Here is a 23,015-nt window from a genome sequence, read left to right as displayed (position 1 = left end):
AATTAAGTTAGTGGATGCATGCAAGGTATTTAGGACACTGTATGGCACAAAGTAAGCCCGTTTTGAATGTTTGATATCATTATTATTGTCATCATGCATTTCGGTTTGCATATTGAGGGGTGCTGTATTTCCTTAGAAGTACCTCTCTGCTCTCTTTCCTTTTCTCTCTCTCTCTCTTTCTTGCCTGCCTCTCCCTCTTGTCTTCCCTCCCTCTCTCTCCCACTTTCATTTTATGGCAGAGACCACAAGTTTTCCTCCAGTACCCACTCTACCGTTCTTCCTTCTCATAATACAACTTCTCCCCTACCTAACAGGGAACAAGCTAGTGAGTACTGTTTCAGATGCCCTTACCATACATAATGTCTGAAACACTGAGGTCACTTTTACTTTAAGGTTCACCCTCCTCTCTTCCTGTGCTTGTGGGTAAATGGGGTGCTGGTGACCTAGCTTCCACCATGCAAATAAAAGCAACACTGGGGGACTACAGAGAAGTTAGATAGAAGGAATCTGATTCCCTAGATGATGTTGTGAATCCTAGCCATCTACCGACCCTTGATTTACTCATCTACATTTTGTCTGTGACACAAGGAGAAACAGACTTCTATTTTATTTGAGAGACTAAATTTTGGAACTTTTCCACAGCAACTAGCCTATCCCCTAATAGAGCAAGTCATCTCTCTCTCTGCCTCCAATTTCCCAGTAGCAGATTCAAGATAATTATGTGCAAAGCTGTTAGAAAAAGAAAATGCATAAGAGAAATTTTTAATATAGAAAATGACATATTCTGTTACCATTCTTTTCTGAATATAGAACCATTCATACTATCCTTTTATTTGACTCTTTTCATATATAAAAGATTTGCATATTTTCTTTTTATTCTGCAGGCAAAGAGAAAAAAATTCAGTCTTCTAAATCTAATCTCCAAATATAGGATACATAAAATTGTCAGCTATACCATATTTAATGTATTGTAAGCATTTGAAAGATGATTTAGTTCATTTCTCATAAATGACTTGAAAAAAATGTTGTTTTGGTCAAATCAAACACAGTGTTTATAAACACTTTGCCCCAACCCCATCCATTTTGAAATTTGCAGTTGTCATTAACATATTAAGGTCTAGAAAATGCCCACAAAAATAAATCTATATTTCTATCTTATACATTATGTGACAAACATAATGCTTTACCTATGAACACATTTTCCTTTTGTAACACAAATTCACATCACACAGTAGAGTATTATTAGGAACAGTTTAAGAAATTATTATCTAGTCTAATGGACATTTGTAAATGTGTGGAAACATTTCATTGTTCTGTTTATCATAATGATTGAGTAGTTGCAATGACATTTAGTGAGTTGGAATCAAGTATCAATACTGTAAGAGGGACATTTCTATACAAGGCTCTCCTATCCCTAAAGACAAATATTGTGTCCATAGGGAATTACTAATGTCTAGTCCACTTTTGGGGGGGGAATTTGTGGACAGTGTATGCATATTATTAATAATACACATGTATTGGATCTCAAGATTAAATCCAGATCAGACTCCTTATCTGGTACTTCCTTTAAAGGGAGATTTTCTGATTTAGATGTTGTGATGTTAAGTAACCATGAGCAAATTCAAGGATTCCTCCTGACATTTTACAAAGTTAAGATAACTTTTCCCATTAGGATTTTTCTTGGTATTTATTATAACATTAAGCATGAGGTCTAATGTTAAATACGGGAATAAATAAAGTTAGAGGAAGAAGAAAATCTCAAATATTGCTCTATGGCCTGCTCACTGCTGGAGACATTTCAAGGCAAAATGATTCTGAATGTTCAGACATCTGTATATTTTCTTTGTTTTGTAGCTATAGCTGAATTCAAATGCTTTACTTTATCTAAGTACTAGTAGTCTTTGATAACTCATGGTACACTAAACATAAAATAATTCAGCTTTCTTGAGCTTTAAGATCGATGGTTACAAAGTCTATAAGGCCCAAGTATTCAGTATTTAGGAAGATGTTAAAGAGCTCATAGTATTGAGAAGCTGCAAATGTGTGATAAACTCCTGGAATCTCTCAGCACTGAGCAAAGGTGGCAATAGAAAACTGTCACTTACTGTTCTTATTGCCCTTAGTGTTTGCTGCGCTTCTGCTATTCTCACTTTTCAGGCTTCAGCTCCATGTGCTGTTGGGAAGATCTTCCATAAACACAGTCCCATCCTCCACGCACTTTCTATGTCAGAATCCTATTTTATTTCTTCCCCATAGCAAGTAAACCTATCTATAATGTGACCAATTAAACTATTATCTGCATGCGTGCTTTTGTCATTACCTACTATATAATGTGATAAGATAGCTCAAGTGAAAGCTGTATTGCTCCTAGCCTTTCCACCAAAGTGAACAATTTCTATTCAGTACATTTTTTGGAATGAATAAATATCTCACATGATAACTTGCAATATTAAATATGACACTTTTTCTTATAATATTAAGTTGATCTGAAGGTTGTGGGTTATTGTTAATCCAATTTTCTTATAATATTAAACTTCATAAATTCTTGGTGAAATCACCTCTTGCGATTTTTTTTTAGGGACTTTGCTTCTGAAGGAATTTTATGCAAATATTTTAATATCTATGATACCATCCAAAGTTTCTCAATCCTCACTTTTTGTTGTTGTTATAATGCTCCTTAGTGTTCTATAAGTTCAATCTATTTCTGGGAAAGTAAGGATTCAAGGGGGGGAGGGGGGAGAATATGTTTAGTGTAGCTGAAACAATTCTCATCAACCAGAAGTAATGTCAAAAATTGTCCATAATATTCCTAATTTGCCAACAAAATTAAAATCTGTCTGTACATTTTATTTTTAAAAATGGAATAAAATGCTTCAAATATTTGCTTCTAAATGTCCCTTGTATAATGCAATTATAGACACTGATATTAACATTTACATGTAAATAGTTTTATAAATACTATGAAGTCAAATGATGACTTTACAATAATTCTTTAGATGCAATGACTTCCCCATTTTGACCCAAAGACAAAAAGAAATTACTCGTCTAATGAAACCTCATAGATCCTTCACCTTCCATAATATTATGTATGCCTGTAAGCTCGGTTCACCCCATTACCCTCCTCTTTATAACATAAAACCAACTGACAAGTTAAAGGAATAATGCTCTCATAAAATGTCCCCAAACCCTGCTTACCGTTATTAATAGCAAATGATTCCTTTTGAAATAAAACAGGATGTCAGGCTATTATTGGCTATTCTTAAGTCTTTTCAGTACTCTTCTAGAAAGATGGTTTTCCATGGCAGGTTATTAATTGAAGGGCTTGAATTTTTTCCCCTTTCATAAAACATATCAGAGAAAATTTTGATGAGCTATATACTCTCTAAAATTATGAATTAGTGACACTTTTACACTGCTATCATTTATAAATCACAATTTCAGGTAATGAGGCTGTATCATAATTTTAAGCAAGGATTAAACATTAGTAATGAGTCCTATAAAGTAGCTAAAACATTAATGGAGATGAGACTGTTCTTTTGACCTAGGGCCTCAAGCCATTCCAAAGTCAAAATGCTAATCAGTTTTCTCTTGAGTTGTGTGAATGGAAATATTTTATTATGCAAAGTAGAAAGTTGGAAATGTTTCACTTGCTGTAGTGCTTAACTCTCTAATGAGGCCCTATTTGGCCCCCAAAATAACAAACCTCAAAAGAAGATTCAAATTTGTGAATGTTGACGGGTGCATACCACTCAGCCTAGATCCACCAAGTCTGCAACTCTTGGTAAGTTTTGTTTTTAGTGTCCTCACACTGACCATGTTTCCATTTCATTGGGGTTGATGGGGTTCAAGTCTGTCATGCATTATATGATAAACAATAATTCAAATACTTAGGTGAAAACACTCCAGCTCTCATCAGGTGTAGAAGTAACTGTGTAATTGGGTAAGTGTGAAAAAAAATAAAAATACAACTATGTCACTAATTTTTCCATTCTTAGAAGTTTGTTATTTTATCCAAAACTACAGCCTTACTTTTGCTTCCTCCTTAAATGTCTGTCATTAAGGGGGAAAATAAATATGCACAGTTTCACTTATAATTCTTTCATTCATAGAACCTAATGACAGATGAAAAAATGTTACATAGAAAATGAAGCTTTAACTATGATTAAGAGAACCAAGAAGGGAATTTGCTACATCTACCTTCTCTTATTATGGCCATTTATTCTCATGTCCTGTTTCTTCAAAATCTGTCATTATGTTGGATGAATGCATCTAAATGACACACAAGAACTATTATAAAACTGACAGCATTGGAATAAATAAATCCTGTTTCACAAAATGAAGCTATTAAAGGATGTTGGAAAATAGCATTCCACTGAATAGAAGTGCATAATGCATTATAGGCAAGTTTATAAAACTGAAATATGTATACTAAGCAAAACTGTCTATAGATTTCTTCCGTCTGGAAAACTGAAATATTAACATACTTTTCATTAAGCAGTATATTTATTCTTTATCTTCACGTGTCTATTAGTAAGTCATTTGTTTTGAATTTCTAAGTTGGATGTGTTAAACACTGAAATAAAATTTTAGGAAAAGCAGTAGAAATGGACACATTCACTTATTTAAATGGTTTATTAAAAAGTTAATATTGGCTCAATGATTTATTTGAACCAATATTAGGTTTGAGGGGTGTCTGAATAGACCCATAATGAGGAATTTAAGCAGCATTAAAAAATCTCTCTTCTGTTGTAAAGTAGAGTTGAATACACAAGAGGTCAGTGGTGGAGGAATTGAGCTTCTGCCAAGAATCCTATGCTTCACTGTTTTACAAATAAGGGAAGCATGGGTGGGAAAGTATTTATAAGGAGGGATACCATGGTGGTTTCAAAAGGAGTGAAAATTGTTATTGAAACCTTTTGAAATGAGGTTTCAATGAATAACTGAACCAGTTACTCATTTGTAAGAAAAAAATAAAAAATAAATAAAAATATAAAGGGAATATGCAATTTAAAAACCATTTTAAAAGCAAGTTATATTGTCCTCAGGTCATGACTCATGATCTAATGGTTCCCTTGAAAAATTTTATTGAGAAGTATATATATTTTTAAAGTCTACATTTGGATATACATGTGTATACTCTTATACACATACTAGAGGCCCAGTACCCCAAAATCAAGCACTGGTAGGGTCCCTAGCAGCTGCTGATTGGGTACTCGCCTCCCTCCCTTCCACTGACCGGCCCTGTTCCCTGGTCAAACTGCCGGACAAATTCCCGGTCGAGGGAACAATTTTCATACTATGCTTTTATTATATAGGATACTAGAGGCCCATTGCATGAAAAGATTCATGCAATACACCTTCCTTCCCCCTGGCTGCTGGCACCAGTTTTCCTCTGGCACCCAGGACCCAGGCCTTCGCTCTGGCCAGAGCTGCCTTCCAGCCCGCCAGTCCGCCAGCCCCGGGTCCCCCACGGGAGGGCCGCATGAGGGCGGGGCGGGTGGCGGGGTTTGCCGCAGTCCTGCCCAATAGCCACAGGTAGGGTTGCACACAGGATGCCCGCCGCCCCGGGTCACAGATAGCAAGCCCGGATGGCGGCGGGGCAGGCAGGATGGCTCTGTCCCGCCATGCCTGCAGTATGCAAATTAGCTGACATCTTTGTTGGTGGTTATTTTGTGCTGATTAGCCAATAGGAGGCATAGCGAAGGTACTATCAATTATCATGTTTGTCTATTATTAGATTAGATAGTCTTCAAATCTAAAAATAACCTGTGACTGACCTTGAAAGCATTTATTTCATACAAATATACTTCTAATGGTATAGTTCATTCATTAACTTTGAATTTTCATATAGCTTTTTGATCATGGAGGCATCTACTTCTCTCCACATGCAAAGTCTATGGCTCTCCCTAACTGCTTCATGCTTAGTTTGGTCATTTTCCTCTAGTGCTTATTTTCTGACTCTCAAGTGTCATTGTTGCACTTGAGGCAGTCACTATCCTTTCCCAGTGCTGAATATGTTAAAGCATTTAGCTTCGCAAGCAGATCCAATCAACAAATATGCATCTACTACTAGTTACATGCTTAGCATCGTGGTAGACAAAAGAGAGTGAAAGTAAGACTTGTAGAAAAGAAGAGATTCATTGGTTTGCTTATATATTCTATATGCTATATGTCTTACTGCTTACAACAAATGCTGATGCAGCACATACTGTGTCACAGATACTGTATTAGTTACAAGAAATAAAGTAATAAATAGTAAATTTTCCTTATATTTTAGAACTAGAGGCCCAGTGCATAAAATTCTTGCATGGGTAGGATCCCTAGGCCTAGCCAGTGATTAGGGCTGATCAGGGCCTTCTGGCTGCCAGCGGGGGCCTTCCTTCCCCTGGCTGCCAGCTGCTGGCTGGGGCCTTCATTCTGCACTACCTCCTGGTGGTCAGTGCACATCATAGCGAGTGGTCAAAATCCTGGTGGGTCGAAATCCCAAGGGGATAATTTGCATATCAGCCTTCTATTATATAGGATTATTATATAGGATATACATTCAGCAATTAAACCTAACCATAAGTTAGCAGCAGTAGTAGTTAAATATCATTATTACTACAATTGATATACATTCAGCAATTAAACCTTACCATAAGTTAGCAGCAGTAGTAGTTAAATATCATTACTACTACAATTGGGCTGCATAAAAGATTCTATAAAAATGTTTTGCAGAGAGACAAAATCTATTCTGAGAGTGAGAGGGACGCATAAGGGCTAATTAAAAAAAAAAAAAGTGGGTGTGTTTCTTGGGAGTTGGTGGGGGAAGGAAGAGGCCGAAAACAGTGTATTAGAAAAAAACAAGCCATTTTTTTTTAACAACCAATGATTTTACAAGTATGTATTCACTTTCTACTGTGCACCAGTCACTGTTCTAGGCACTGGGAATACAGCAGTGAAGGGGACAAGAATCTATGTCTTTATGAGAATGTATACTATAGTGGCCAGATGTACAAAAAACAACTATCTCCATATAGAATGAGAGGCACTGTTAAATGTTATTGAGAAAAACATCATAAAAAGGATTTAAGAAGTGCCGGGAGAGGATGTTATTCTAAATAACATAGTCAAGGAAGGTCATACACTGCTCAGTGGCCTTTTGAGTGACCAGACAGAAGTGAGAGCATAGTCTGTGCATCTACCCAGGGGGAAGAGCATTGCAGGAAGAAAGTATAGCAATGCTCTCAGATAGAACAGGTTCAAGTATAGAGAGGGGAAAAAAGAGTCAGGCTAGAGCCAAGAGAACTAGTGGGAAACTGGAGGAAATGAGATTAGAGTTCTGACTGTGCACAGCCTTCGAAGCCGTTTTGAAGATTTTAGTTTTTCTCAAAGTAAAAAACTGAAGAGAACCAGGAGACGTTGAAGTTCTGAGCAGAGTAGAATGTTTATCTGACTTAGGTTTTGACAGTTTCAGCCTAACTGCTCTGTCAGGCAAAGGCTACAATGGGAGGGAAAGGGGCAAGGGCAGGAGATCAGTGAGTAAAGTACTACAGCAATTCAGGAAATTAAGATGACTGTGCTTTTTATCAGAGGGTTGGCAGTGAGATGATAGAGTTGACCAGATTGACGTAAAAACTTGAAGGCAAGTTGAGTTGGCCTTATGTGAATATTTGAAAGAAGCCAGCAATACCTGACTCCTGTGCAGCAAGAGAGGGGCTGGTAAGGGAGAGGGAGGAAGGTTGGAGAGAAGGGCAAAGCCCACTTCATGAAGAGTCTCGTAAGCCATGCTAACGATTTTGTTTGGAGGGCTCTGGGATCTGATTGAAAAAAAAAATGTTTTTAAAGAGTTAAATAACTTATCTCTTAAAACAATATACTTATATTATTTCAGAGCTTCTAACAGTAAGGGTTGCAGGCACCATTGAATGGGACCTCTGATTAGGATCTCACAAAACAAATCAGGACATTGGCCAGGCTATGATCCTGTTTGGAGCTGGTGATAAGCTCATGCAGGTTGTTGGCAGAGTTGAGGTGCTCACAGTTGTAGGGCTGAGGCAATCATCTGCTACGGGCTGCCTTCTCCTTTTCAGTTCACACCACAGTTGTTTGCTTCTTCTTGGTCATCAAGAGAATGACTTGTATACAGGGCATCTGACTAGGTAATGCATATTCAGGAGAATATCCCTTTTATAAACCCACAGCAAACAGATTAAGGACTTTAGTTATACCTGCACAATCCCATTATCCTTGCTGTATATAATATAACCACAGAGTCATATCCTATTACTTTTATTCTGTTAAAAAAGTTATAGGTATCACTCACACTCAAAGGGAGAGACTTATACAAGGCAAATACACCATGGTATTGGAATCTTGAGGACCATCTTAGATTTCTGCCCAGTGGATGGATGGTAGATAGATAGATAGGTAGATAGATAGATAGATAGATAGATAGATAGATGATAGATAGATAGATAGATAGATAGATAGATAGATAGATAGATAGATCAACCTACAGTTTGTCTACTGAGTAGATAGATAAATAGATAGATAGATAGGTAGATAGATAGATCAACCTACAGTTTGTCTACTGAGCAGAATATCATGCCTTTGCAATCATTTTGATCTCTTAGTATTTTACCTAGAGTAGATTAGAGGGGAACAGAGGGAAAATAAGGCAAGTTAAGCAGTGGTTTGCCAATTGAAGCTAGTCTTCATTAGAAATTGAAATCAATTTAGAAGACCACTGATGAGACTTGGGGGCAGGGGTAAAAATAGAAGCAGAATAAAAAATGATCCCTAGCCTTCGATATATAAATACAACTCATGGAGGGGAGAAAATAATGAATTAATTTTTTATATGTTGAATTTAAGGATTCTGTGGGCTTTACAAGAAAAAATATCTTTAGGCAGTTATGTATCTAGAATAAAAATATAGATAAGAAGTGGATAGAGGGGGATTAATAAAGTTTCCCAGAAATAATCTGTATCAAGGAAAAGCACAGACTAAGACCATATTCAAGTGACAGGAGAAAGGAGAACTGGCCAAGTCAATAGTAAAAGAACAGAGAACAGACGGAGGGGTAGGAGGAAAATTCGGTTATTGACAGGGGAATAAAAGGAGCAGTGGTTGTCAAAAATGTGCAATTAATTAGCAGTGTTAAATGTTGCTGAAAGTTAAGTGATTTAAAGTTTCTCATTTGATTTAGTGACACGTAAAAAAATGGATGGTTTCTTCCAGAATGATATTTCTTACTTCACTGAAGTGTGAGGATCAGTTGAGGATTCGAGATCATGAATACAGGTTCATCATTCAAGATATTTGCCCATGAGGGATAAATGGAGGGGTAATGTAGTTAGATCTAGCCCAGAAGGATTTTTTCCCCAAAGATGTAAGATATTTAAATATTTTAGAATAGAGAAAAAAGAGAAGATTGAAAATACAGGGAGAGGAGAAATAATCAAAAGAAAATGATCCTGAGTAGGTGGGAAACAGCTCTTCCATAGTATAAGTAGAAGATTTGGATTTAGATAAGATAGGGGATCCTACTTCAAAAGAAAATAGCAAAGTAAGTTGACAAATTCAGTTGTATATATATTTGAAGATTTTCTGCTAGGAAGTTGAGATGGTGTTGGGTCTGTGCCCCTCTGCCAGGGACTGGACCTCCTTAGACGCTGGGAACCGGAAGAAGCCATAAGCAGCTGGAGGCAGAGGGACCATGTTTTATTGCAAACAAAGCAGCCAATGCAAACACAGCAGTTATTGCAAACCCAGTAGTCCGGCCAAAGCAGCCCCTGATACTAACTCAGACAAAAGAGGCTTCTTGCCCAATAGTGACATCAGGGTTACAGAAGATAAAGGTGCGCCTGCGCAGTGCGTACAGTACAACTGCTGTGTCATTGCCTTTGCACGTGTGTATGGCAAATAGGCCTTTAACTCTGTAACATCTGGCATACTCTGGTCAGGGTCCCCACAAATGGTTTCCCTTAAATAGCCAGAGAAGAAAGAAATGAGGTCAGATGCTAAGAATAATTCCTCTTTAAACAATGCTTAAAGGACTAATTAACTAAAGCCTTCCTAGGCTTTATTATTTCATTCATTCATTCAATTATGCTTGTATTATTTCTATTTCACATGCCAGGTGTTGTGTTAAGATCTAAGGATAGTGCTAAAAGAAGGCATCTCTGTCCCCTCAAGTTGGAGAGTTTGGTGGAAGAATTATGCAACAGAAGATCATAAAATAATATAGATTATTCTAATTGTGATAACAAGGTTGGTTTTATAATAGGGGTGTAGGGTGGGTGAGATAAAGAAAAGAGAGAGATTTGAGCAATGAAGTGGTCAGAGAGGAATAGATGACTATGAAGATATTATGGGAATTGTTCCCCCCAAAATTCATATGTTGAAGTCCTAACCTCCATAATCGCAGAATGTGAATGTATTTGACAATACTGCCCTTAATGGGGGTCAGGGGTTAAGTTAAATGAGGCCATTATGATGGACCCTAATCCAATACGACTGGTGTCCTTACAGGAAGGGGAAGAGACACTAGGGGTGTGCCTACAATGAGCTTTTGAAAGGCCATGTGAGGACACAGCAAGGAGGGGAGGCTATCTGCACGGCAAAGTGAGAGAAGCTTCAGGAAAAAACAAACCTGCTGACACCTTGATCTTGGACTTCTGGCCTCCAGAACCATGATACAGTACATTTCCATTGTGCAAGCCACTAGCTTGCAGTATTTTATTAGGACAGTCTTAGGGATGTAATGGAGGGAGGGGAGCTTATTTCAGGCCGAGGAAACAGCTTGAGCAGTGATATATGCTTCTTAAACTTCAGTGTCACCTGGAGATCTTATTAAAATGCAGATTTTTGATTCTGTATGTCAGAGGTGGAGCCAGAAGTTCCACATTTCTAGCAAGATAGCAGGTGATGTCAAAGGTGCTGCTTTGAGGATCACGTTCAGTAACGAGAGTCTCAGGCTGCACTGTCTGATAAGCACCAAGCAGGTGTGGCTAATGAGCACGGTAATTATGGCGGGCTGAATGCAGATGTGCTGCAAGTGCAAAATAAACTCTGGATTTCAACGACTTTTTATGTAGAGTAAAATATTTCATTAAACTTGTTTATGTTGATAACACTGAAAGGATAACATTCTTGAATGTGTTGAGTTAAATAAAAAACATTACTTTTTTTTTTTTTTTACTGTGGCTACTAAAAAATGTAAATCCATATGGGGCTCAGATTATATTTGTTGGACAGTGAGATAATTTAAGGAAATAAACTTCATCTTTTTATCACCTTTCCTATGGATTTCAGTTCTTTAGACTTTTATAATGTGAAATATACAGGGTGTACCCCAAAATGTATACATACTTTAACAGCTGATAGCTCGATTTTGAAAAGGAAATGTATTTTAATAAATACTGCCTTTATAATTATTCAAAGTGTGTGTATACATTCTTTTGGGATATTGTCTATCTTGATGTGCTATGTGATATATATATATATATGTATATATATATATATATATATATATATATGTATATATATATATATATATATATATATATATATATATATATATATTAGAATGTTATTCAGCCTTAAAAATAATTCTACTATGCTACAGCACAAATGAACCTGGAGGACTTTATGCTAAGTGAAATGAGGCAGCTACATAAGAACAAATACTGCACAATACCACTTGTATGAGTAACCTAAAATAGTCAAACTCATAGAAGCAGAGTGGAATGGTGCTTGCCAAGGGCTGGGGAATGTATTAGGCAAAAGGTATAAAATTTTAGTTTTACAAGGTAAGTCCTGGAGATCTGCTGTACCATGTAGTAGCTATAATAAAAAATACTGTTTATATACTAAAAATTACATAAGAAAATTGGTCTTATGCTACATTTCTTATCCCAAAAAAACAACAATAAAACAATAACAATAGTAACAGTGATAAATTGGGCATGAGGAAACTTTTGGAAGAACTGAATTATGTTTGTGGCATAGACTGAATGATAGTTTCATTAGACTATACATTATTTTATGCATTATGTTGTATACATTAAATATGAACAATGTTTTGCATGTCAATTATATGTTAATAAAGTGATTTATATAGATAAAAATAAAATAAAATTGTGCAAAAAATTTGGTTCATGTTGGAAAACATCATTTTATTTTCCTTTCCAATATCTTCAAATTATTCAGTGATTTGTGAGGCAGGCTATGTAACCTTCCCTGCTTTATGCACCTCCAGTTTGTGCAGGATTTTTATTGTGTCAAAGGGATGCAACATATTAAAGCATGGGGATTTTAAACCAATGTTTCCTCTTTATTCTGGAGTAATTTAAAGATTTTTTTTGCAATTCCCTCCATTGAAAGGTTGAGTCTAATTCTTTTTGCTTTAAGGCATGTTGGCCTTAGTGACTTGCTTGACCAGTAGAATGTGGCAGAAATAATTTTATTGGATTTTCAAGGTTAGGTTATAAGAGGTCTTGTCGCTTCCTCTTGACACGCTAGAAACACTTGCAGTTGGAGCCCTTAGTTGCCATGTAAGGAGTTCTCCAGCTAAGTAGACTATAAGGAGAGGCCCTGTGACCATGTGGAGAAAAAAAGGATCCCAGAAAAGCCTAGCTATCTTGCCATCAGAACTGAAAAGCCACATATACAGGGTGTTCCCAAAAATGTATGCACACTTTATAGCCAATCCTATTATATTTTGAAAATTAAATGTATTTTAATAAACATGGCCTTTATAATTATTCCAAGTGTGTATATATTTTTGGGACACCCTGTATGTAAGCAAAGTCTTTCTGAACCCTTAAGACAAGACTAGACACCAGCTGAATACTTCTGGTTGACCTCTAGTTGACATAATCACCCAACCAAATTCTGCTCAGAAAATATGAATTCACACAATGTATAATTAAATGATTGTTGTTTCATTCCACTAAGTTTTGAAGATGTTAATTACACATTAGTGGCAACAGAACATCATTTTCCAAAGAGAATATAGTTTATTTGATTGAGCTATTAAGTTTTCATTTCACTGGGCAGCATAATGGATAAACAGAGTTCAAGTAACTCTGAGAAATTATGCCTTGTATAAGAGAAAATAATGATACAAAAATAGAAACAAAGGTATGGAAAAAGCAAGGAAAACTGAAATAAAGTGCAAGACTAAGTTAGGTTGGCCCTGGCCACATTGCTCAGTAGTTAGAGCATCAGTTGGCTTGCGCACTGAAAGTCCCTGGGGTGTGTGCAGGAGGCAACCAATCTGCAATTGATGTGGCTCTCTCACATCAATGTTTCTCTCTCTACCTCTCCCCACACCCTTCCACTTTCTCTAAAAATAATGGAAAAAATATCCTGGAGTGAGGATTAACCATAAAAATAAAAAATAAAATAAAAAAGACTACGGTTGAATGAGGAGAGCAGACAGAAAAATGAGACAGTTAAAAGGCTTCCATGATGAGTGGAACTTTAGTGAAAAGAAATGTTTAATGATAGTATTTTTAAAGAAGTCATGCGGTGTGATATGCTATGTCATTTCCTCCTTGATGTTCTGACAAAATATCCAGTAAAGATTTCCATAGCATTTCAATGCTTTTAGATGACGGCACTTCTTTTTTTATGTGAAGTTATGCTGAGACTAGATTTAATACAAAAGGATAGTTTTATTTGGATTACACTTAAAATCATTAATCAGGATAATAATAAGAAATTCAACACTCTTGTGGAACATAATATTTAAAGTGATACTAGAGCTTAAAGTGAGAGCCCCGGAACATAATCATAGTTATATACATACTAGGAGTCAGTGCATGAATTCGTGCACCTTTAAAGAAACTGTGGGCTGCGAGGTGGTGGTAGGCACAAGAGCAGGTTTTGGCCCATCCTCCATACCCCTACCTGGCCCCTCACGCCACAGCCCCCTGTCCCCTGTCAGCAGGGAGTCCTGCTCACACCCACTGATGGTGCTAAGCAATCAAAGCCAGTGCTGGGTGTTGGCAGCGGTGTGAGTGGGGCCAGTGCCAGGAGCAGGTACGAGTGTTGGGCAGGACCATGGCATGCAGGAACAAAGAATTTTTAGTAACCACCAGAGACTCGCCGTGATGACAGTGACTGGAGTCACACCTCGGTCTGGCATCCCCACTTACCTGCTCCACCATCCCGCTGTGGTCAATGCCGGCCATGTTCCACACTCTGCCACCTGTTGCTGAAGCCCTCCATGTTCCGCGCCTGCTGGTGGTCAGCGCACATCATGGCAACCAGTTGTTCAGTTGTTTGGTTGTTCAGTAGTTCCACTGTCCAGTCTATTTGCATATTAGCCTTTTATTATATAGAATATAAATATATATTTACATATATGTAAAATATATTGTTATGTGCATACACATTTATACATTTACATTACATATATACATTTTTAGTGGCATTTTATTTTTCTTCAAACTTTTCTCTTTTTGTATTTATGTTTCTACTGAGATTTAAATTATGACTTTAAATAAAATATCAATTCCAAAATATTATATAAAAAAAGACTTTATGTTTTTAGATTTTTCTTTAGCTTGAGCATTTATCTGTCTTCTAACTTTTAATGACACTCTTACTTTATTTTTGCCTTACTTTATTTTCACCTACCTTTTCCTTCTAATCATCCTATATAATAAAGAGGTAATATGCAAATTAACCTTCACACCTTCACAATATGGCTGCCTATGACCAGGCCAGCAGGGGGGTTAGTGAGGGACAACCAAACGACTGAACCAGCAGGCTGCGTGGGGTGACCAGGATGGTTCGGGGGCTGTGAGGGATGACCAGGCCAGCAGGTGGGGGCAGTTGGGGGTGACCAGGCCAGCAGGAGGGCAGTTAGGTGTGATCAGGACAGCAGAGGGGAGCACTTGGGGGTGACCAGGATGGTAGGCAGGTGAGCGATTAGGAGCCAGTGGTCCAAGATTGTGAGAGGGATGTCTGCTGGCAGTCAGACATCCCCCAAGGGGTCCTGGATTGGAGAGGGTGCAGGCTGGGCTGAGGGGAACCCCCCTCCCATGCACGAATTTCATGCACTGGGCCTCTAGGGAATACATAATGCTAACCATGGCATTTGAGAAAAAGAATAGATTCCTCCCAGTTCTCCACTGCTTAAAGCCTTGTTTCCCTTGTTCATCTCTCCTATTTGGCTGTCATGAGCCATCCTTCTTCATCTAACACACATTCATCTGCTGCCAGCTTATCTTCCCGAGCACCTTCACTCTCCTTATCTTGCATACAAACCTGCCTCTGGATTGTTTTCTCTCCCACCCCCATTTAGCTACATGTCTAATCATCAGGAAGGGCATTAGATTTTAACTAATCTTTAAGGAATAAATAAATCATCTACACATGAAACCTAAAAAAGATAGCTCAAGCCATAAAAATCATAAACACATGTATAATTTCTGCATAGTGCTATTTTCATGTACTAGTTTTTATTTTCTGGATTTAACTTCCTTCATTTTTAAAACTTGGGTATCTGGCCCTCGCCGGTTTGGCTCAGTGGATAGAGTGTTGGTCTGTGTACTGAAGAGTCCCAGGTTCAATTCTGGTCAAGGGCACATATCTTGATTGCAGTCTCCTTCCTGTCCCGGACCCTGGTCCGGGCTTGTGCAGGAGGCAATCAATTGATGTGTTTCTCTCACATCAATATTTCTCTCTGTCTTTTCCTCTCTCTTCCACTTTCTCTAAAAATCAATAGAAAAATATCCTTGGGTAAGAATAAAAAAAAAATCCACACAAAACACTTGGATATCTGTTTATTTAGAAAACCATTATCTTATGCTTTTTCATCCATCAAAATAGGAAACAGAGTATTTCTAACATAGTAGCTACTCATTAGCCTACTCAGTGATGTGACAGTTTAAGATTTATACTCTGAGGAAAAGGGGATATGCTTAGAATTTCTCAAAAAATAAGTCTGCACAAAAATATTCATAAAATTTACGTTAAAAAATCATAACTTTGGAAGACAAAATGACCCGATAATGTCATGTATTCCTAGTGCTGAATATCTCCTGGCACAGAGGATGCCCATGTCTATCTCAAATATGTGTAAAATCGGGAGCGTGTGTTTTCCGAGGCTACTTCGGGTACTAACTACTATTTCAACCAGGACCAGGCAGGTTCAATGAGGGAGGAGACTACTTAGTGGACATGTATGCTGGGTTAGAGAACAGTAGAATCACCGTGCCCAGGGTTAAAGAAGAAAGGGGAGAAAATTGTAATGTTTAGCATCCCAAAAGTCCCCTGAGAGCTGTGGCAGTGAAAAGGGGGCTGCCTAGTGAGAGCTGTAGCACTTAGGGAATACAGCTTTTGTTTTGTAAAAGTACTGAAACAGGTGTATTAAAATATTTGTTTTCTTTTTCCTTTTTACTGCCTTGGAATTGAGTTACAAGTTTCAGGTGGTCCTATGCTATAACTATATAAATTTAAAATATATAATTTTTGATCTACGATATAACTAATGAGATAGAGATTTAGATATAACCAATTTATATTTAGATATAACTGAAAGATAGAGTTTGATATAACTAATTACTAGTTTATGTCATTGATAAAGAAACATGTCAAAATAAGGGAGGCTTTTTCCTTTCTTGTAAAATATTGATAAAAATTTCAAAGATATGAATCTTTTGTGTTGTAGGATTATTAAATCTTATCAAAACATTAGTAAAAAAACAGTGTAATATTTTTTTTAAATATATTTTATTGACTTTTTACAGAGAGGAAGAAGGGAGAGAGATAGAGAGTTAGAAACATCGAAGACAGAGAAACATCGATCAGCTGCCTCCTGCACATCTCCTACTGGGGATGTGCCCGCGACCCAGGTACATGCCCTTGACCGGAATCGAACCTGGGACCTTTCAGCCCACAGGCCAACGCTCTATCCACTGAGCCAAACCGGTTTCGGCAACAGTGTAATATTTTAAATAGCACATAAAATGAAATATAATTTTAAAGTTGGCCCTATATTGGTTTCCAATATCAATAACTTAGAAATATATACACTTTCTTTCCCAAGGGCTCCTCTTTTTAATTCCCTTTACACAGAGTCCTTTAAAAATAAAGATCAAACTAACTGTCTCTTTTCTCTTTTGGAAAACAGTTGGTACACTGAAAGAAAAATAAGACGTACTTAGAGTAAAGAAAGAACAAAATATAAATTATCTTGACTCTCATAATCCAAATGACTGAATAATCTTACTTTTTAACATTGATTTCATTCATAGTGTTTTTTTAAAAATGAGAACCTATAAACATTTTTCCCATTAAGTCAAAATAGGAAAACTGTTCTTTTTGAGCTATTAAAAAAAGTTCTAGGGAAATAGTGTTGATCCTGAGAAAGTCCAAGTTGAGTTGCAATTCACCTAATTTAGTTAACTTACTTAAGAGTGAGAAGGATAAACACAACTCTCTTAATTATCAGGCAAACTTGTTTTATGGAGAGGAACCAGGTCACTATAATTAGGAGAGAGAATTTTACTCAAACTTCAAAGTTTCCTGACTCATCCTTTCCGTCAGTCTTTTTATAACACACACACACACACAACACACACGTGGACATGCAAACGCACACACACGCATACACATACTTCACATCTTATTTAATCAAATTACTTGCTGGTTTCACCAATATTTAAGAATATTATGCTAAGTTAAATAAGCCAATCTGAGGAAGACAAATTCACGATTTCACTTATTTCTGGAATCTAATGAACAAAATGAATTGACCAATAACATAAGAACTGAAGCATGGAGGCATGAAACAGACTGACATATTTTGATGTAGAGTTCAGGGGACGAGAAGAGATAAACCAATGCACTTATATACTTAGTAGGGGCCCGGTGCATGAATTCATGCACCTTGAAAGGAACTATGGGCCAAGAAGCTGTGGTGGGCACAGAGGCAGGTCTTGGCCCCTCCCACCACAGCTCCGGGTCCTCTGTCTGCCTACAGCCTTGCTCCTGCTGCTGCTGCTCCTACATGCTGACTGCACCAGCCCCGCTCACACCCACTGACAGTGCAAAGCTATTGGGGCCGGCACTAGCAGCAGGTGTGAGCGGGGCCAGCACTGTCAGTGGGTGCGAGTGGCGGCTGCTGTCCCGATTGCCCCTCAGGAGCAGGGCAAGGTGGAGAAGCCCTCAGGGGTGATTGGGGCCAGCAGCCACCGTTCATACCCATTGATAGCACTGAGCGATGGGGACCAGCACCCGGCACCGGCAGCAGGTGCGAGTGGCAGCTCCTGCGCTGGCTGTGGGTGCAAGCAGCGGCTTCAGCGCCGGCTGCAGGTGCGAGCTCCGGGCAGGACTGCAGTGCGGGAGCAAAGAATACTCAGTAACCACCAGAGGCTCGTCCCAATGACAGCGACCCACACACTGCCTTGGTCTGGTGTCCCCACTCACCTGCTCCACCATCCCGCCATGGCCAATGCCCACCATGTTCTGCGCATGCCCCCTGGTGGTCAGCACAAGTCATAGCGACCATCCGCCGTTTGGTCCATTTGCATATTAGGTTTTCATATGAATAGATATGCATAGCCCATGGACATAGGCAATAGGGTGGTGACGACCTGGGGGGTGGATAGGGACTGGGAGGATAGGGATAAAAGAGGGTAAATGGGAGACATCTGTAATACTATCAACAATAAAAATATACATAATAAAAAAAGAATTATTCTGGTCTTAATTCACAAATATTTTTTAGCAACCTTCATATACAAAGCACTGAACTGTGCTGGCCATAAAAAAAAAGAAAAAGAAATTTATCATCTAAGGTAATTTATCATAAATGAAGTTGTGTTTATATATTAAAACCTGCAGCCTCATCATTTTTTTACATGTTTACATTCTGGTAATGTACCCTCATTTCCGGAAGCTCATTAAACTGCACTTGGCTTATATTCTTGTACCCTATGTTCATCAGAGTCTGTTAGATATGTCTCTTGACAAAACAGAGCTTTTGGTTAAGTATACTTTTCTAAGAAACTTTTTTTATACCAGTGATGTAACAGCCCTCAGAGTCATAGGAATACAGTCATGTTTGATTTCTCACTCCCTTCTTTTATTCTGTCATTCAGTTCATCACGATCTTGTCACTTTGCCCTCGGGGACATTCCTGAAACCCACTCATTATTCGCAATGCCATAGCCTTGATCTAGAATTAATTTACTTGTGCAAGGGGTACTGAGACAGCCTTCGAGGTGGAGACCTGTCTGAGACTTCTCTCCTGTCCAATTTATTCAACCCTCAGCAACTGAAAATATTTCCCTCAAAGCAACATGACCTTCCTTCTCATTTATCTTGAAGTAGCTGCCAGTCGTGTTTCTCCGCAAGTCTCAGCTTTTGATTCTTTCTTGAAGGTGCTGACCTTGTATTCCACTATTACCTTATCTACAGTATTTCACTCTTGCTTATACAGTCAGCACTCAGGACAGACCTGCATACCAACATCTAAGCACCTACCCCCCTGAGTAAGGTATTTAGGTATTGTTCCTTTGGAATTACTTTCTAGCACACTTTATCTTCTTTTCCTCTTTCAAAATTCCGCTCCAGGCTTTTTTTTTTTTTTCCATGTTGCTTTTCTCAAAAAAAATTACATAGTTTAATCATTTGTTTTTCAAATTTTTATTTTTATGTCCCTAAACAGCTAATTACTAAATTTCTTTTATAAATACCAAAGGAATATATAAATCACTGGGACTGGGACCAGCAAGGGAGATCTAATCAGATTTGCAGGACTCTAAGCAGCTACCCTTATTACCCCATAAAATGATTTGTAAGATTCTATACACCTTTGAATTGGATCTTTATCTAATAATGTTTACATACTTAATCTAAATTTTCTCCTCCTATCCATTGTCCGTAAAACTATTCTGTAAGTTTAGGTCTTCAACTCTAATATTTTACCTAGCAAATATCCATGTATTTTGACCAGGATAGCATCTGTTGAGCTTTTTAGTTTGTATATTAAGCTCTAGACATAAAGGTCATATTTTAGCTATTTGCACATGGAAGAGCTTCTTGTGCAAAGTGTTGTTTTTAGGGACAGAATATTAAAAAAAATATGCAGTTCCCTGGACTACTTTTGTCTTCCTATTTTTATGTTTTGAGATAAACTCAAGTCCTCTAAAACTGCCATGACAGAGGTTAGATATTAAAAGTTTTCTACAAGTTTGAGGGTCTTTCTTGGCAACCCATCACTCCCTCACCTCAGCCTTTGAATTTAGGTTTGTAAAGCAGTCTAGAAATTAAATAAAATTCTTTTCATTTTCATCGTAGTATAGGTAATTATATAGTCTCAAAAAAAACTTGAGAAGTGTTCTTCTTGAAGAATTGTATATTAAATCTGGCTGTGAGCAGCTGAGCACAGTATTTTGAATGATAATGATGCTGATGATAACAATAACTACCATTTATCACGTATTTTCTGTACAGAGCTGACCTCCCACGAAGCATTTTACTTCATTTTACAGTGAAGGTTTCTGGCATTGCACTGATTACAACATTCAATCCTTATAAAATGCCCAATGAGGCCATTCAACAGGCAAAGGAACTACAGTGCTGAAAGGTTAAATAATTTGGAAAAGATCACAAAGTAAGTGTTTGAACCATGTTTAATTGTCTCCAAATCATAGATTCTTGCCTAAAGGCTATGCTAGAAAGCCAAAATACTGGACTTCTCTGAAATGATGATTTATGGTGAGACTAGGAAAAGAATACTTGAAATTTATCTTTACTGCAAATTTTGAGCACTTGGTTACAGTATTAGAATAGCATAACAGTGAATATTCAAATTAGGGAATAAGCATAGGTTAGAATGCAGCAAAACTAAACTAATGGTTAAATTGCTCATATTTTTTAGGAATGAGACTGCCTTATACTGACATAGATATACCCCTACAGCAAACAAAACATATAAAGTTCTTATCATACGCTCAAAGAACTTATGTTTCTTTTAGGAAAATAGCCATGTGCTCTGCTTTTAGAAGCAATGGACATTATTTCTACCATATATTGAGTACTCAGACACACTCTACCAATATTTGAGTGATAATGATTGATATCAAATATATAATTTAGAAAAATGTTAATATTTTAAATACATTTGAGTGTATTACAAAATATTTACTGCTAATAATAATTGATGAACTAACCTGTGTTCTTATTTAGAAAACTGTATTTTTAAGTCTTTTATTAAAACAACCTGATTAAATTAACATTTCATAGCAATGACTGGAAAGGAGAGGTGAAGGAAAAAAAAGTAAAAGTATTTACCCCAGTATTACTTTTTATATCTTGTTATGAGAAATACTAGAGGTCCAGTGCATAAAATTTGTGCATGAGGGGGTTCCTTCAGCCCAGCCTGCACTCTCTCCAATCTTGGGATCCCTCAGGGGATGTCTGGGATCAGGCCTAAACCGGCAGTCAGACATCCCTCTCCCAATCTGGGACTGCGGGCTCCTAACTGCTCACCTACCTGCCTGAGTGATTGCCCCTAACCCCTCTATCTGCCTGCCTGATCGCCCCTAACTGCCCTCCCCTGCTGGCCTGATCACCCGAAACCTCTCTCCCCTGTTGACCTGATCGCCCCTAACCACCTCTGCCTGGGCCCCCACCACAGTGGCTTTGTTCAGAAGGAAGGCAGGATGACCAGAAGATGTACAGTTGACCTTGTCTAAATTAGCATATTACCCTTTTATTAGTATAGATGAGCAAATGGACAACATACTGAACTAATCCAGCAGAATCTGGTACTTAGAGAATTAAAAATCCACCCTGAAAAATCATTCATTGTAGAGACTGGGAATGACACTGATTCTCCCAATGTTTGAAGATATTTCCATTTGACTATCAAAGGAGACAGCAACCCCAGGGGACAAACAACCAGGCTACATTTATTAAATTCTGTTTTTATAGAGCCAATATCTGCTTTTCTTTAGCTTCTACACCTGTACCTAGTTATGTAGTAGACCAAGTTCAATTCGATAAGCTTTTCTAAACTAATACTGGGACAGATAGTGTTCTTAGTTTTTTTGTTTACAAGTGAATACAGTTTCTATCTTCCTAGAACATAAAAAATGTCATGAAATTATTTTAGAACTTGAAATGGCGTATGCCTTATGGTGACCCCTGTGAGTAAGATGGATCACCAGCATCTGCAGGGCAACCACACGCTAACATTTGACTGCAGTTCTTCTTGTTTCATCTACTAAATCACTAGGGTCTGACCAAGGAATATGGGCTCATAGTTGCTAAAGTAACCATGGGCTTTATGAGGACTAAAGAGAGAATGCTAGTAGCTCTTTGGATATAAAATTAAAAGCCTTCATTTTAAAAATATTTAAATTATATATATATATATATATATATATATATATATATATATATATAGACTTTAAAGCAAAAATAAAATTATGAAATATAATTCATGAAAATAAAAATCCCCCAGTGTCCAAATAATACTTTTTATTTTAATGTCACTTTAACTTATAAAAACATAAATCAAGGCATAATCTTTCCATATGTAGAACTCTTACATGCAGCCATAAAGTCTAAACAAATTTATAAATAAATAACAAAGTACCCAAATCAATATATTCAAATTTACCATACTTACTGTGTCATTGATGTTTTGCTGAAATTCAGGCACCACTAGCCACAAAGATATAGTGTGGGCTCAAAGGTGTAAGTGTTTTTGGAACTTGCATATGGCCATAGCTATGTAACTTGAATCAGTTATATGGTTACTTCTCTGCATTCAAGTTACTATAATTTTTTTTCACCTGATATGCCATGTGGTCATTTCATCTTCCCTTGACTTAACTGCATTGTTTGTAGGTTAAGTTCACGTTCTTTGTTCATTTTCCTACAACAGTACTACTTTGTGTCAGAATAAAGGAAGCAATGACATGGTGATTATTACATAGTGCTCATGTAGATTTTTTTCATGATCTTTACCAAAATAAGAGAAAAGAAATATAAAACATTC

The sequence above is a fragment of the Myotis daubentonii genome, chromosome 2, assembly GCF_963259705.1.
Source record: "Myotis daubentonii chromosome 2, mMyoDau2.1, whole genome shotgun sequence".
Classification (NCBI taxonomy): domain Eukaryota; kingdom Metazoa; phylum Chordata; class Mammalia; order Chiroptera; family Vespertilionidae; genus Myotis; species Myotis daubentonii.
The sequence above is the reverse complement of the archived record's forward strand: the minus strand, read 5'-3'. Positions refer to the sequence as shown.